Source organism: Trichomycterus rosablanca, chromosome 16, assembly GCF_030014385.1.
Source record: "Trichomycterus rosablanca isolate fTriRos1 chromosome 16, fTriRos1.hap1, whole genome shotgun sequence".
NCBI classification, from domain to species: domain Eukaryota; kingdom Metazoa; phylum Chordata; class Actinopteri; order Siluriformes; family Trichomycteridae; genus Trichomycterus; species Trichomycterus rosablanca.
The window spans coordinates 13,278,886-13,293,732 of record NC_086003.1 but is presented as its reverse complement, the minus strand read 5'-3'; positions in this window follow the sequence as shown (position 1 = coordinate 13,293,732).

Sequence of the window (14,847 nt, the reverse complement as noted above, 5' to 3'; positions counted from 1 at the left end):
TGGTGACTAAACATCGCCACCAAGCCCTGCTCACAACCTCTGAGATTTCAAGCTCTAGATGGAAGACCCCTGGGATCAGAGTTCAAACCATGCCTCTATTCTTGATTATCAAACCATTATTTAAACACATGACCTTTTTGTTATCTACTAAACACCCTATCACATGGTTAAGAGACATTTGTCTCCAGTTTCATTCTGGCTCTACTTTCGTCAAAGGACCCACATAAAGAGGGACTGACCCCATCCCCAATACCTATCAGTCAAAGAAACTATAGCCATGAAGAAGTACATGCAAAAACTTTTTAGCCACGGGTTTATACAAACCTCTAATTCTGCAGGCTTTTTCTTTGTGGAGAAGACAGGAGGTATCATTGATTATCAGGGTCTCAACCAGACCGCTTGTAAATTCCATACCCCCTGCCCTTGATGCCTACCACACTGGAACAACTGTGTGAAGCCCAGATTGTCTTAAAACTGGACCTGAGGAGTGCATACAACTTAATTTGCATCAAGGAAGAAGACAAATGCAAAACATCCTTTTCCACCACCAACAGTCATTATGAGTATGTGGTAATGCCAAATGAGTTAGCTAATGCCCCAGCTGTATTTCAGTCTTTCCTGAACAAGGTATTCCAAGATCTTCTTCATAAATTTGTGATTGTTTATATAAATAATGATATCTTGATCTGTAAGAATCTGGAAGAACACTTACCTCAAGTGAGTACTATCTTGAAACGTTGGCACCACCAAAAACTTTATATAAAATTCCAGTTTCATGTAACTACCATCACCTTCCTAGGTTATGTTCTCTCTCCAGATATTGTATGCATAGAGGATCAAGGTGCAGGTAGTGTTGGACTGGCCCCATCTTTGAACAATCCAAGAACTCGATTCTGTGTCTTAGAAAACTCTATAAATACTCTTGTTACTAAGTGTTTGTTTGTTTATTAGGATTTTTAACATCATGTTTTACACTTTGGTTACATTCATGACAGGAACGATAGTTACTCATTACACACAAGGTTCATCAGTTCACAAGGTTATATCGAACACAGTCATGAACAATTTAGTATCTCCAATTCACCTCACTTGCACGTCTTTGGACTGTGGGAGGAAACCGGAACACCCAGAGTAATCCCATGCAGACAAAGGGAGAACATGCAAACTCCACACAGAAAGGACCCGGACCGCCACACCTGGGGATCTAAACCAGGACCTTCTTGCTGTCAGGCTGTTAATGAGTGTTCTAGTTATTGTAAGTCTAACAGTTATTTCTGTTTTAGTACTCTCTCTGTTAATATCTCAGTTTAGCATGCACTGTGTTTGTTATTATTCCAGTTATTAGCATTAGCTTTAGCATTAGCAGCAGTTAGCATATTTTGGTTATAGTTCTGTTCTCGGTGGTGAGTTTTCTCACTAGTTTTCTTAATGTTTATTTTCAATTTCCATTGTTACAATTGCCATACCATAAAGTCAGACATGATGGTGGTTGAGCATGGGTGGGTGCCACAGGATTATTGCACAAATTGCCATGCTACTGCAAAAATATAGCCCAAATTATGTAGACAACTAACCTTGCACCATGTAGACATTCAATGCCAAAACCATGGTCATTATGAATAGCCTTTTAGAGTGCATTTGTGGGAATGTGTGTCCATTTAGTCAAAAGAACCTTTGTGAGGCAAGGTACTAATGTTAAATTAGAAGAAATAGCTTGCAATCAATTTTTTTCAATGATCAACTAGATGTGTTAATTGGCTTGTGTAATTGACACTGTATATGTGAGTTCCTCAACATCATACTTGTCAAACCATGTCTTTATATACCTTACTTTGCTATCATAATACACAATAAAATTGCAGTTTTCTGCAGTCGCTAAGACCCAACTTCTGAAATACTTCTGAAAGCCACACACACAACATGAAAAAAGTCTCACACTTTTGGAAAAAACAAACACCGCATCCAAAACTCTACTACAACTCTTGCCAAAATGGTATTTTTGCATTCAAATGCTACACACAAATATCAAATGAACAGCTTTTTCTACATAACTACACACTGACGTGATAAATGGAAACACTACTAGCTTGTGTTTGAGTTTTCAGTGTGCAGGGTGCAGCAGTTTACTGTAAAACACTGTCATAGTACTCATGTGTACATGTATTTTTACAAATATACAGGCTATTTATGTATATTAAGTACATATACACCATCATAGACTTCACTGGAAATGTCTTCTCCAGTCAGACAGCAGGGGAAAAACCGTCTGGAGTGATGTATCCACCCCTGGCATGCTCCTTCATTAATAGTAAGTAAGTAAGTAAGTAAGTAAGTAAGTAAATTTTATTTATAAAGCACTCTTAAAACAACTTACGTTGACCAAAGTGCTGTACATCGAATAAGCATACATAACACAACATTATATTAAAAAAGTAAGAACCAAATAAAAATACAGAGTAAGAGACAAAATAAAACAAATACAAATAGACTAAACAATTAAAATTAACACAGCTCCTCACTGTTCAAATGCCAGCTTATAAAGGTATGTTTTTAGGAGTGATTTAAAAACAGCGGCCGAAGGTGCTTGTCGAATATTAGGAGGTAGAGTGTTCCATAGCCTCGGAGCATAAACTGCAAATGCACGATCACCTTTTAGCTTCAAACGAGCCCTAGGAACAGTCAACAAATTCTGAGTGGCTGATCTTAAAGATCGCTGTGCGGTTGCGGGAGAAAGCATACCACTGAGATAAGCCGGGGCTTGACCATTAAGCGCTTTAAAAACAAATAAAAGCACTTTAAAATGAATCCTGTGCTGAACAGGCAGCCAATGCAGTGAGGCAAGGACTGGTGTAATATGGTTTCTTTTCTTGGTATTAGTCAGTAACCTTGCTGCTGCATTCTGGACTACCTGCAAGCGCCGCAACAGAGACTGACTAATCCCAATATACAGAGAATTACAGTAGTCAATTCTTGCAGAAATGAATGCATGAATAACTTTTTCCAGGTCAGAATAGCAGAGAAAAGGCTTAATCTTCGCAATATTTCTGAGCTGGAAGAAGCTATTCCTTACCACAGAGTTGATTTGTTTATCAAATCGGAGGTCAGAGTCAAAGATAACACCAAGATTTCTCACAGATGTTTTGACACATGTAGACAAGTGACCAAGGTTATTGGAGACACTATTGATGTGATGAGGACCCCCAAAAACGATAACCTCTGACTTGCTTTCATTCAGCTGAAGAAAATTGTCAGCCATCCACCTCTTTATGTCCTCAAGACAACTGCTAAGAGATGTTAACGAGCCATTGTCATTCGGTCTAATGGAAAGATAAAGCTGTATGTCATCAGCATACAGGTGAAAGCTGACATTGTGCTTCCTAATTATTTGACCCAATGGCAGCATATAGAGAGAATGTTAACACAAGCTTCATGCTCCTCCATGCCGAAAAGAGTATGGAGGCAGGTAAAGCACAACAAATTGCTGGTGTTCAGTGAACCAATTGTGTACATAAGCAGCCAGGTGAGAACTTACATTGTCCCAGACTACAACAAACCTGGACTGCTCTGGTCCATCCCCTGCTTTATTAATGTAAAGGAACCGGTGTTCCAATGCAGCAGCATCTAGCTCCTTTACTCTCTGAAATCAAACAATACAGTATGGTGTGACCGCGTGAAACTGGTATAGTCAATATTGAGTTGTACAGGACACTGGTATACAGTATCAAAGAGAGGGTAGCATAGCATGTACATATTCATAGCACTGTTGTTTCAGACAGTCAGAGTTGCACTAAAACGGTACCCTGTAAAGCTGCTTCATGCAAACTTGATGTTTTTTCAAGAGACAACCCAGTGCCTATAGGCTTACCAATTGGATGTTGCTGAACATGACATTGTCAGTAATGATGTGCTGTTGTAATTTTCATTAACGTATGTTATTGTCTGCTCTGACCATGTTTACTAGGGGGTCTTCCCACTCTGGGGTGAAAAGCCATCTTTTTCCTTTAGCAAGGGCAAATCCTATAGGGCTCAGGCTCTGATTTCCAAAGGTTTGTAGTAATTAGCCAAGTGTTTTCACCTGTAAGGTAATTTGTAGGTGGGTGTGGTAATTTCCAAAAGAAACACAGCATTTTCAGTTTTGAATGATGTGTCTAATGTAAGTAACTGTGTTTATTGTTTTGCAAAAAGTGTGTTTTACAATTGCTAAATAAGTGTAAGGCAGAGAATGTGTTTAAAGTTTAGTGTACCAGGTCAATAGATAGGCTACACGAGTTAGTGGTTTCCAAAATTGTGCTAAAAGTACCAGTTTTTACCAGTCTCAGTACTCCTGCTTAGTACTATAATTGTTTCAGTTCACCTCTCTTCCAAAAACTCATGAACTTCCTCTTCAACCCATTATAGAAGTTGCTCAGCTCCCACTGCCCACTGGAAATATTGCCCACCACCTAGTGCCCCCTTAGAAAGTTGCTCAGATCCCAGTGCTCTCTGGGGATGTTGCCTGTTAACCAGGCCCACTAGGTTGCCCAGCTTCCAGGACCCACTGTCTACTGGGAACATTGCCCATTCTAGTACACATTATGAAGGTGGCCCAGTATCCAATGCTTACAGCGGAAGTTCCTCCATACGCACAGCTACATGCTGAACCCCAAAAACCCCAGGTTCCACAGTTTTCCCTAGCCAAGTCTCTTTCCAAGCTTGATTCGGTTGGTTCCCAAGATTCTCTGTCTGTACCAGCCACAGCCAGTTCCCCTAGCTAGTCTGCCTGTTCAAGCCAGTTTTCTGTCTCAGCCAGTCCCCTAACTAGTCTGCCTGTTCAAGCCAGTTTATTGTCTCAGCCAGTTCCAGCTGAACCCTTGACTACTTTGTCTGCCCCAGTCAACCTTCTTGACTTCCAGTTGGTCCTCTAGTTACTCAAACTGTTTTGGCCAATTTCCTGTTTCAGGTGGTTTCCTGTACATCCAGTTAGCTCCCTGATTCTACGTGCCCCAAACTATTCAGTCTACTCCAGCCAGATTCCTGGCTTTGCCCGTTTCATCTGGTTTCCTAGCCACCCAGTTTGCCCCAGCAAAGCTCCTTAATCCTACCAGTTTTAACTTAATCTGTTCGGGCCAGCTCTCTGAACCTGTCTTTTCCCAGTGGATCCCCTGGCTCCCTTGCCAGTCCCCATGGTTCCTCTGCTGGTCCCAGCCAGTCCTCCTGAAGTCATGTAACTGCTGCCAATCGACTCTCCAGATACCTTAGTGCCACTGGCAGATCCTCCAGACGTCTCACCACCACTGTCAGGCGATTCCTCCAGATGCTTTGTCACCATGTCCAGACAACTCTCCTGTGGCTTTGCTACCATGTCCTGACTGCTCTTGTGAACTTTCATCGCTGTGTCCAGATAGCTCCTTGGCTCTGTCTCTGCCATTCCAGCCTCCACTCAGCCCAAGCAGTTTGTCATTTTGCTCCCCAGGGCCAACCATTGACTCTGAAACCATTACAGTAGCATGGCAAAATATGAAGTTTATTCACTGTAAGAAGCTATATGCTGAATTTCCATAATTGTCTTTGCTGTGTGCCAGCAGCTGAGTTTGTAAAATAGACTAAAGTATTTTTTCCTTGCAGAAGGTGGCAAATGCACGTTATATTGTGTTAACTGTGTCACCTTCTTTTTCGTTCACTTGCATCAGGTGCAGCCAGCTCATAAATCATTGGCTTGGACACTGCTATGGGGGGGGGGGGGGGGGGGGGTAAGACTTGCCAGACTTGCCGCCTGTGAAATTGGGTTAACATTAACAAGGCAAATGTTGATGCGCTTTGTACTTCCATCATGATCCTGATAGGCAATGGCAGCTACTTCTTACATAACCAGCAAAAAGATAGTCTGGTTGAAGCAGACAGTTTTGAAATGTCTTCATGTGTCATGCATGAGTGCAATTAAAATTAGATTAGTTCATTAGATAGATAGATAGATAGATAGATAGATAGATAGATAGATAGATAGATAGATAGATAGATAGATAGATAGATAGATAGATAGATAGATAGATAGATAGATAGATAGATAGATAGATAGATAGATAGATAGATAGATAGATAGGAAGAAGGTTGTAGATGCATAAGAGTCTGAGAAGGGATTTAAAAAGATCTCAAAACAATTAGAAATCAGCCATTCCACTGTCCGGAAAATCATTTACAAGTGGAGAACATTTAAAACAACTGCCAACATGGCCAGGTCAGGCCGTCCGAGCAAGTTCAGCCCAAGAGCAGACTGCAAGATGTGTAAAGAAGTCTCCAATAATCCTACAATTTAAATCACGGAACCTACAGGTAGCTCTTGCCACAGTTGATAGCAAGATACATGCATCTACCATCAGAAAGAGACTGCACAAGTTTGATTTTCATGGGAGGTGTGCAAGGAGGAAACCCCTTGCTGTCAAAAAAACATCAGGGCAAGACTATAGTTTACCAGAGAACAAGTAGACAAAGACCAGGACTTTTGGAACAATGTGCTTTGGACAGATGAATCCAAAGTTAAATTATTTGGGCACAGTAACAGAAGACATGTTTGGTGCAAACCAAAACACAGCATTTGAGCACAAGAACCTCATACCAACTGTGAAGCATGGAGGTGAAATGTCCTGGTTTGGGGCTGCTTTGCAGCAGCAGGGCCTGGCAGGCTCTCCATTAAAGAACCCATGATAAATTCTTTACTGTATCAGAGGGTGCTTGAGGAAAATGTAAGACCATCTGTCCAAAAACTGAAGCTGAAGTGGAGGTGGACCATGCAGCATGACAACGACCCAAAACATTCCAGTAAATCCACCAAGAAATGGCTCAAAAGAAAGAAATGGAGAGTTCTGGAATGGCCAAGTCAAAGCCCGGATTTTAATCCTATTGACATGCTGTGGGGTGATTTGAAATGGGCTGTGCATGCAAGAAACCTAATTTTTTCAGTTTTATTTGTTTAGTTATATAAGCTCCATTTCTCAATACATCTCTCAATACTGTTCAAATGAAGCTCAAATGTTCATATGTTTAACTATGTTCAAAAAGACAAAGGTTCTCATGGGGTGTCCTAACTTTTTCACATGACTGTAGATAGATAGATAGATAGATAGATAGATAGATAGATAGATAGATAGATAGATAGATAGATAGATAGATAGATAGATAGATAGATAGATAGATAGATAGATAGATAGATAGATAGATAGATAGGAAGAAGGTTGTAGATGTATAAGAGTCTGAGAAGGGATTTAAAAAGATCTCAAAACAATTAGAAATCAGCCATTCCACTGTCCGGAAAATCATTTACAAATGGAGAACATTTAAAACAACTGCCAACATGGCCAGGTCAGGCCGTCCGAGCAAGTTCAGCCCTAGAGCAGACTGCAAGATGTGTAAAGAAGTCTCCAATAATCCTACAATTTAAATCACGGGACCTACAGGTAGCTCTTGCCACAGTTGATAGCAAGATACATGCATCTACCATCAGAAAGAGACTGCACAAGTTTGATTTTCATGGGAGGTGTGCAAGGAGGAAACCCCTTGCTGTCAAAAAAACATCAGGGCAAGACTATAGTTTACCAGAGAACAAGTAGACAAAGACCAGGACTTTTGGAACAATGTGCTTTGGACAGATGAATCCAAAGTTAAATTATTTGGGCACAGTAACAGAAGACATGTTTGGTGCAAACCAAAACACAGCATTTGAGCACAAGAACCTCATACCAACTGTGAAGCATGGAGGTGAAATGTCCTGGTTTGGGGCTGCTTTGCAGCAGCAGGGCCTGGCAGGCTCTCCATTAAAGAACCCATGATAAATTCTTTACTGTATCAGAGGGTGCTTGAGGAAAATGTAAGACCATCTGTCCAAAAACTGAAGCTGAAGTGGAGGTGGACCATGCAGCATGACAACGACCCAAAACATTCCAGTAAATCCACCAAAAAATGGCTCAAAAGAAAGAAATGGAGAGTTCTGGAATGGCCAAGTCAAAGCCCGGATTTTAATCCTAGCTAGCTGATAGATAGATAGATAGATAGATAGATAGATAGATAGATAGATAGATAGATAGATAGATAGATAGATAGATAGATAGATAGATAGATAGATAGATAGATAGATAGATAGATAGATAGATAGATAGATAGATAGATAGATAGATAGATAGATAGATAGATAGATAGATAGACAGATAGATAGACAGATAGATAGACAGATTTGATTGACAGATGGCTAGATGAGGAGATGGATGAATAGATAGATAGATAGATAGATAGATAGATAGATAGATAGATAGATAGATAGATAGATAGATAGATAGATAGATAGATAGATAGATAGATAGATAGATAGATAGATAGATAGATAGATAGATAGACAGATTTGATTGACAGATGGCTAGATGAGGAGATGGATGAATAGATAGATAGATAGATAGATAGATAGATAGATAGATAGATAGATAGATAGATAGATAGATAGATAGATAGATAGATAGATAGATAGATAGATAGACAGATTTGATTGACAGATGGCTAGATGAGGAGATGGATGAATAGATAGATAGATAGATAGATAGATAGATAGATAGATAGATAGATAGATAGATAGATAGATAGATAGATAGATAGATAGATAGATAGATAGATAGATAGATAGATAGATAGATAGATAGATAGATAGATAGATAGATAGATAGATGACTACATTTTTAAATATACACTCAGCTCCTGTACTCTTGGCACCCTTGGTAAAAATGTGTAATATCAGTAATATTTGGTCATCTTCAATAAGTATAGTGTGCAATCTCTCTTTTCCAACACAACATTACAAAGGTATCCTCCCCAAAACTAAAAGCATATTACAGAGGAAACATAATTTCATAGTTACTTATGAAAAGAAGCTCAGAAATGCTAAAATAAACGAGTTATGCAGCACTCGCCTGATATTATCTCATATCTCCAACTTCTAAAATTTATAAAGAACGTTTCCATTTACAATCAATATACTGTATGACACTGTATCACACAGAAAGATAAATGATCGATTTTAACACCCATCGAACAGTCAACTAAACTGCCCTTGAATACTTCTTTAAAAATTTAGACATTCCCAAGGTAAAAATTCTGACCTTGTTGAAGAACTGAAGAAACTAATAACTTTGGAGGAACTCAAGCAAGACTGATGGGTTCCCAGTAGAATTTTAAAAGCACATTTCCAATAAATTAGCAGTTATTATATTAGAAATGTTCTATGATCAATGGTCAATAAATGCCCCCCCATGCTAATACAAGCTTTTATTTAATTAATTCTGAAAAAAAACAAAGATCCCTTGCATTGTTCTTCATACCAACCAATAAGCTTACTGAATGTTGATGTCAAATTGCTGTCTGAACTCTTAAAACTGTCTTATTAACCATCATCTCCCCTGACCAAACTGGCTTTATTAAACACAGACAGTTTTTTTTAAATAATAGAAGGCTGATAAATGTGATATATAGCCTCTCACCCTCACCAGATTCTGAGGCACTGAGACACTTTGGGGATATTTGGGTTTGGCAAAAAATCCATTTCATAGGTGTGATAACTTTTTCTCAGTAAAGATTAATAACCCAAATTCTCCATATTTTCCTCTCTACCGCTCCACCCATCAGGGTTGCCCCTTAAGTCCCCTTCTCTCTGCTATAAGCATCAAACCCTTGGCCATAGCACTCTGGCTTGACCCTCAAATTGCTGGGATAACCACACACAGTGTACAATTCATAAAGAGTATACGAGTAGAAATTTATAAATAAATGTGTTAAGAAATATATTCTTAATGTATTTAAACATTTTAGAGCATTACCCTTAAATTTCCCATTTAAAGTAACCACATGTAGTTTCTCATATATTGGGATAGGTGTGGCAGTTGTAGCCTAGCGGTTAAGGTACTGAACTAATAATCCAAAGGTCGCTGGTTCAAGTCCCACCACTGCCAGGTTGCCACTGTTGGGCCCTTGAGCAAGGCCCTTCAACCTTAATAGCTTAGATAATATACTGTCACTGTAATGTAAGTCACTTTGGATAAAAGCATCTGCTAAATGCCAAAAATGTAAATGTAAAATCTGAAAACCTATTTTGCTTGAACTACTCTACCCTATTGACTCAAGTGCAAGTACTTCAAATGATGGAAATTCTTACCAATATCATTAAGTGCCAGAAACAACACAGTTGAAATGAACCATGGCTAGGGATACTTGTGTGATTTAATTGCTGATTCATATCATTATCTATCTTCTATTGGATAAGGGCAATCACAGAACTAATGGAGGCAGCACCTTAACTGCAACTGCAGCATCAAGATTAGTGTTTCTAGACCCTGGACAGTAAGTGATAGTGAAATTGAAACATGAAAAGAACATGGACCATCAAGCTTGACAGGGGTTAAGCCTTTTAGGTGTGGTTGGCTCCCTCTAGCCAATGGCACCATTCCACAAACACCAGCTGCATAGTCAGGAGTTCCCTATCTCCTATGCTGTAGTTTTGCTCAGATCGGGAGAGTTTGTAGGAATAAAAGGCAATAGGGTTTGGCTTACTCAGGGTACCTACACGTTGCAACAACACTGCCCACCTACGAGGCATCAACTTCTACTACAAATGGCTGAGTGGGATCTGAGTGTTTTAAGGTCAATGCAGTGGTAAAGTCCCATTTGAAAGATTCAAATGCTGCTTGCGCTTGGGGGATCCAGTTTAGACTTCTAGCACTTCCCTTTAAAAGTTTTGTTACAAATGAACCTGCACTAAAAAATGCAAAATCAAGGAACCATTGTAGTTCATTCATTGAGGTTGGAATTGGCCAGTTAACCACAGCCTCAATCTTTTTATTGTGCATAGGGATATCCATAGGACCAATGATTTAACTTTGAAAAGAGACAGAAGTAAGGGGAAATTCACAGAAACATCAGCCTTAGGATTACTAGGAATACTGCTGCTCGTATGAACAGGTTTAGTTATCTGACTTACCTTTCCTCCTGCTGGATCTCCATATGTTGCTGTCAGTTTTATATGGGTTTTCAAGTCTCTCCACCAAGCTAGCATTAATGAAATTTCTCTCAGCTCCTAAATCAATTAACATTGAGAACACAGAGAGACACATCATGATAAATAGTGACAGGTAAAAACAATTCATTAGATACTGTTCCAGATGTGGGTAAACTTACTATATTAGTACATCAAGTGGAATCCACACACTCTCCCTGGGTTGGCTCTTGGGGCTGCCTGGACAAACCCTACACTCACGGAGAACATGGCCGGCAGCTCCGTAGTACATGCACTAACCTTGCGTTGAGAGCTCTCCTCCTGGGAAAGTGCAAAAGCAACGTATAATTGTGTGGTTAGTTAAAGAAAATGTATTGATTTGAATGAAAACCTCATTTTATCAATGAAAAAACTCCTGTTATTTTAAAGGGTTGAACCTCATGTAAACATATTCAGTATTATGACTAAGCCCACTTAAACTTATGTACTAGACATAACCACCTAATTTGTAGCACAATCACATGCTTTACAAGCCATATATACATAGTATTTATGAATGTTACACTAATGTTACACAGCATCACATTATTCTCAGATTAACAGTGTGGAACTACAGGAGTGGATATGCATCATGTCCTAGACAGAGCAAGAGAACATATACACCAATTAGGCATAACATTATGACCACCTTCCTAATATTGTTTTGGTCCCTTTTTTGCTGCCAAAACAGCCCTGACCCGTCGAGGCATGGACTTCACTCGACCCCTATAGATGTGCTGTGGTATCTGGCACCAAAATGTTAGCAGCAGATTTTTTAACTCCTGTAAGTTGTGAGGTGGGGCCTCCATGGATCGGACTTGTTTGTCCAGCACATCTCACAGATGCTTGATTGGATTGAGATCTGGGAAATTTGGAGGCCAATTCAACACCTCAAACTTGTTGTTGTGCTCCTCAAACCATTCCTGAATCATTTTTGCTTTGTGGCAGGGCGCATTATCCTGCTGAAAGAGGCCACAGCCATCAGGGAATACCGTTTCCATGAAAGGGTGTACATGGTCTGCAACAATGCTTAGGTAGGTGGTACGTGTCAAAGTAACATCCACATGAATGGCAGGACCCAAGATTTCCCAGCGGAACATTGCCCAAAGCATCACACTGCCTCCTCTTGCTTGTCTTCTTCCCATAGTGCATCCTGGTACCATGTGTTTCCCAGGTAAGCGATGCACACGCACCTGGCCATGCACGTGATGTAAAAGAAAACATGATTCATTAAACCAGGCCACCTTCTTCCATTGCTCCGTGGTTCAGTTCCAATGCTCACGTGCCCACTGTTGGTGCTTTCGGCAGTGGACAGGGGTCAGCATGGGCACCCTGACTGGTCTGCGGCTATGCAGCCCCATGTGCAACAAACTGTGATGCACTGTGTATTCTGACACCTTGCTATCAGAACCAGCATTAACTTCTTCAGCAATTTGAGCTACAGTAGCTTGTCTGTTGGATCAGACCACACAGGCCAGCCTTCGTTACCCATCTGCATTAATGAGCCTTGGCTGCCCATCACCCTGTCGCCGGTTTACCACTGTTCCTTGCTTCGACCACTTTTGATAGATACTGACCACTGCAGACCGGGAACACCCCACACGAGCTGCAGTTTTGGAGATGCTCTGATCCAGTCATCTAGCCATCTGCTTGCCCATTTTCCTGCTTCTAGCACATCAAGTTTGAAAATAAAATGTTCACCTGCTGCCTAATTTATCCCACCCACTAACATGTGCCGTGATAAAGAGATAATCAGCGTTATTCACTTCAGCTGTCAGTGGTCATAATGTTATGCCTCGTCGGTGTATGCATAGTATTTATAAATGTTACTATTAAATGTTAATAATGTTACACAGCACCACATTATTCTCAGATTAACAGCTTGGAACTACAGAAGTGGATACACATCCTATCCTAGACAGAGCAAGAGAACATTTATATGATCTACCAACTGACAGCTGCAATTACTGCAATAATAAAATCTGGCAATCCTTCATTGACCAGCTAATACCAAGTCAGTGGCATTATCAGCAAACTGAACTATACTAAAAAAAGGACATCATTGCACTCAGTCCTTAAGAATCAGGGCAGACTGCCCAAAAATAAAAATCCTAAAAACCAAAACAAATGATAAAGCTAAAAGAGACAATAAACAGATTACACTACATCATCATGTTTTGAGACTTAACAGGGTCATCATACATATTACACTGGGCCCACTACATCATGTTTTGTGACTTAACAGGGTCATCATACAGATTACACTGGGCCCACTACATCATCATGTTGTGTGACCTAACAGGGTGAATTTGGTGTTTCTATATTTAGCCATGTGTGATATTTCAGACTTCTGGTTTGAACCCCTTCAGCATTATTTTGCTTTTTCTCTTTCTCGCGGAATGCATAGACAGCCACCGGCTCTGTTCTTTTGTAAACTAAGTGATAAGGATGACGAATCATAATCCGCTGGAGGCATAATCATCAGAGCTTAATTGTTTTGAGGCACAAGGTGAAAGATTTTTCTACTGAGCTTAACATTTTTGAAGCAAATTACAGACACAAGACGGTTGCTAATTATAATGATGAAGTTAGAGGCAGCTCATAAAAGTCCACTGCATTGTTCTTTACTAGAGAGGACACAAAGCATCTGCAAAATGCTATAAATTAAGAAGAATGCAGAGTTTTAAGTTTTTATGCATCTTCTGGTCCGGGACAGCACACTGTAAAAAATTTTAAGCTGCTGCAACTTAAAATAATTTAGTAACTGATTTCATCACCTTTTCTAAGTTAGTACAACTTTAAGGCTGATTTGTTCGCTACAATTAAAAATTTAAATTAACACAACAAGTCTTAAAAAGTTTGCTAAACTTAAATTGCTAAGTCACCTCAACTTGAATTTTTTTCAGATTGATAACCATAACCTAATATTTTAAGTTGGCAGAACTTGATATATCAAGTAAATGCAACTTTAAATTTCATGTTAGAATTGCCAACTAAAAATTGTTTTGAAATTTGTTACTAAAACATTTTTAGTTAGACTAACAAACTCAAAGGTGTTTGTTGTACACGGCAACAGCAATACAATAGTAAACTGAACTTTGTTAATTTAAAACTCTGAAATAAAGACATATCAATATATTTAAAGATTTATTAACAGAACAATCAGTAAGTCTGCACTTTTACAAAACATATTACAAAATATGCAGTTTTTACAGTTACACTAAAAAATATTATACACTAAACATATTTGTTTTTTAACGTGTACAAAATTCTCATGAATAGAATATTACTCAACACATCTTGCCAAAGGTCAGTAATCTGAAAAGCAAAACTGTGCTAATAACATTTAAATTATGTGTAAAATATAATAATAATAATACATTTAAATAAAGTACATTCAATGAACTACTATGTACTTATACTTAAACAAATGATGCTAAACTTCCATTTCCATTGCTAAAAAGTCTATATATAAAACTTACACAATACTATTACATGAACAAGATAGTGACCTTTGTTCAGCAGCAGATATCTGTACTCAACAGTTACGACACCCTGAACCTTGAAATATACAAAAACATAAAATATACATAACCATTAAAAAAATAAATAAAAGGTCATAAAGCTGCTTAAGTGTACACCGATCAGCCATAGCATTAAAATCACCTTATTATTTCTACAATCACTGTCCATTTTATCAGCTCCACTTACCATATAGAAGCACTTTGTAGTTTTACAATTACTGACTGTAGTTGATCTGTTTTTCTACAACTTTTTAATTTGCTTTCATGCTGTTCTTCAATGGT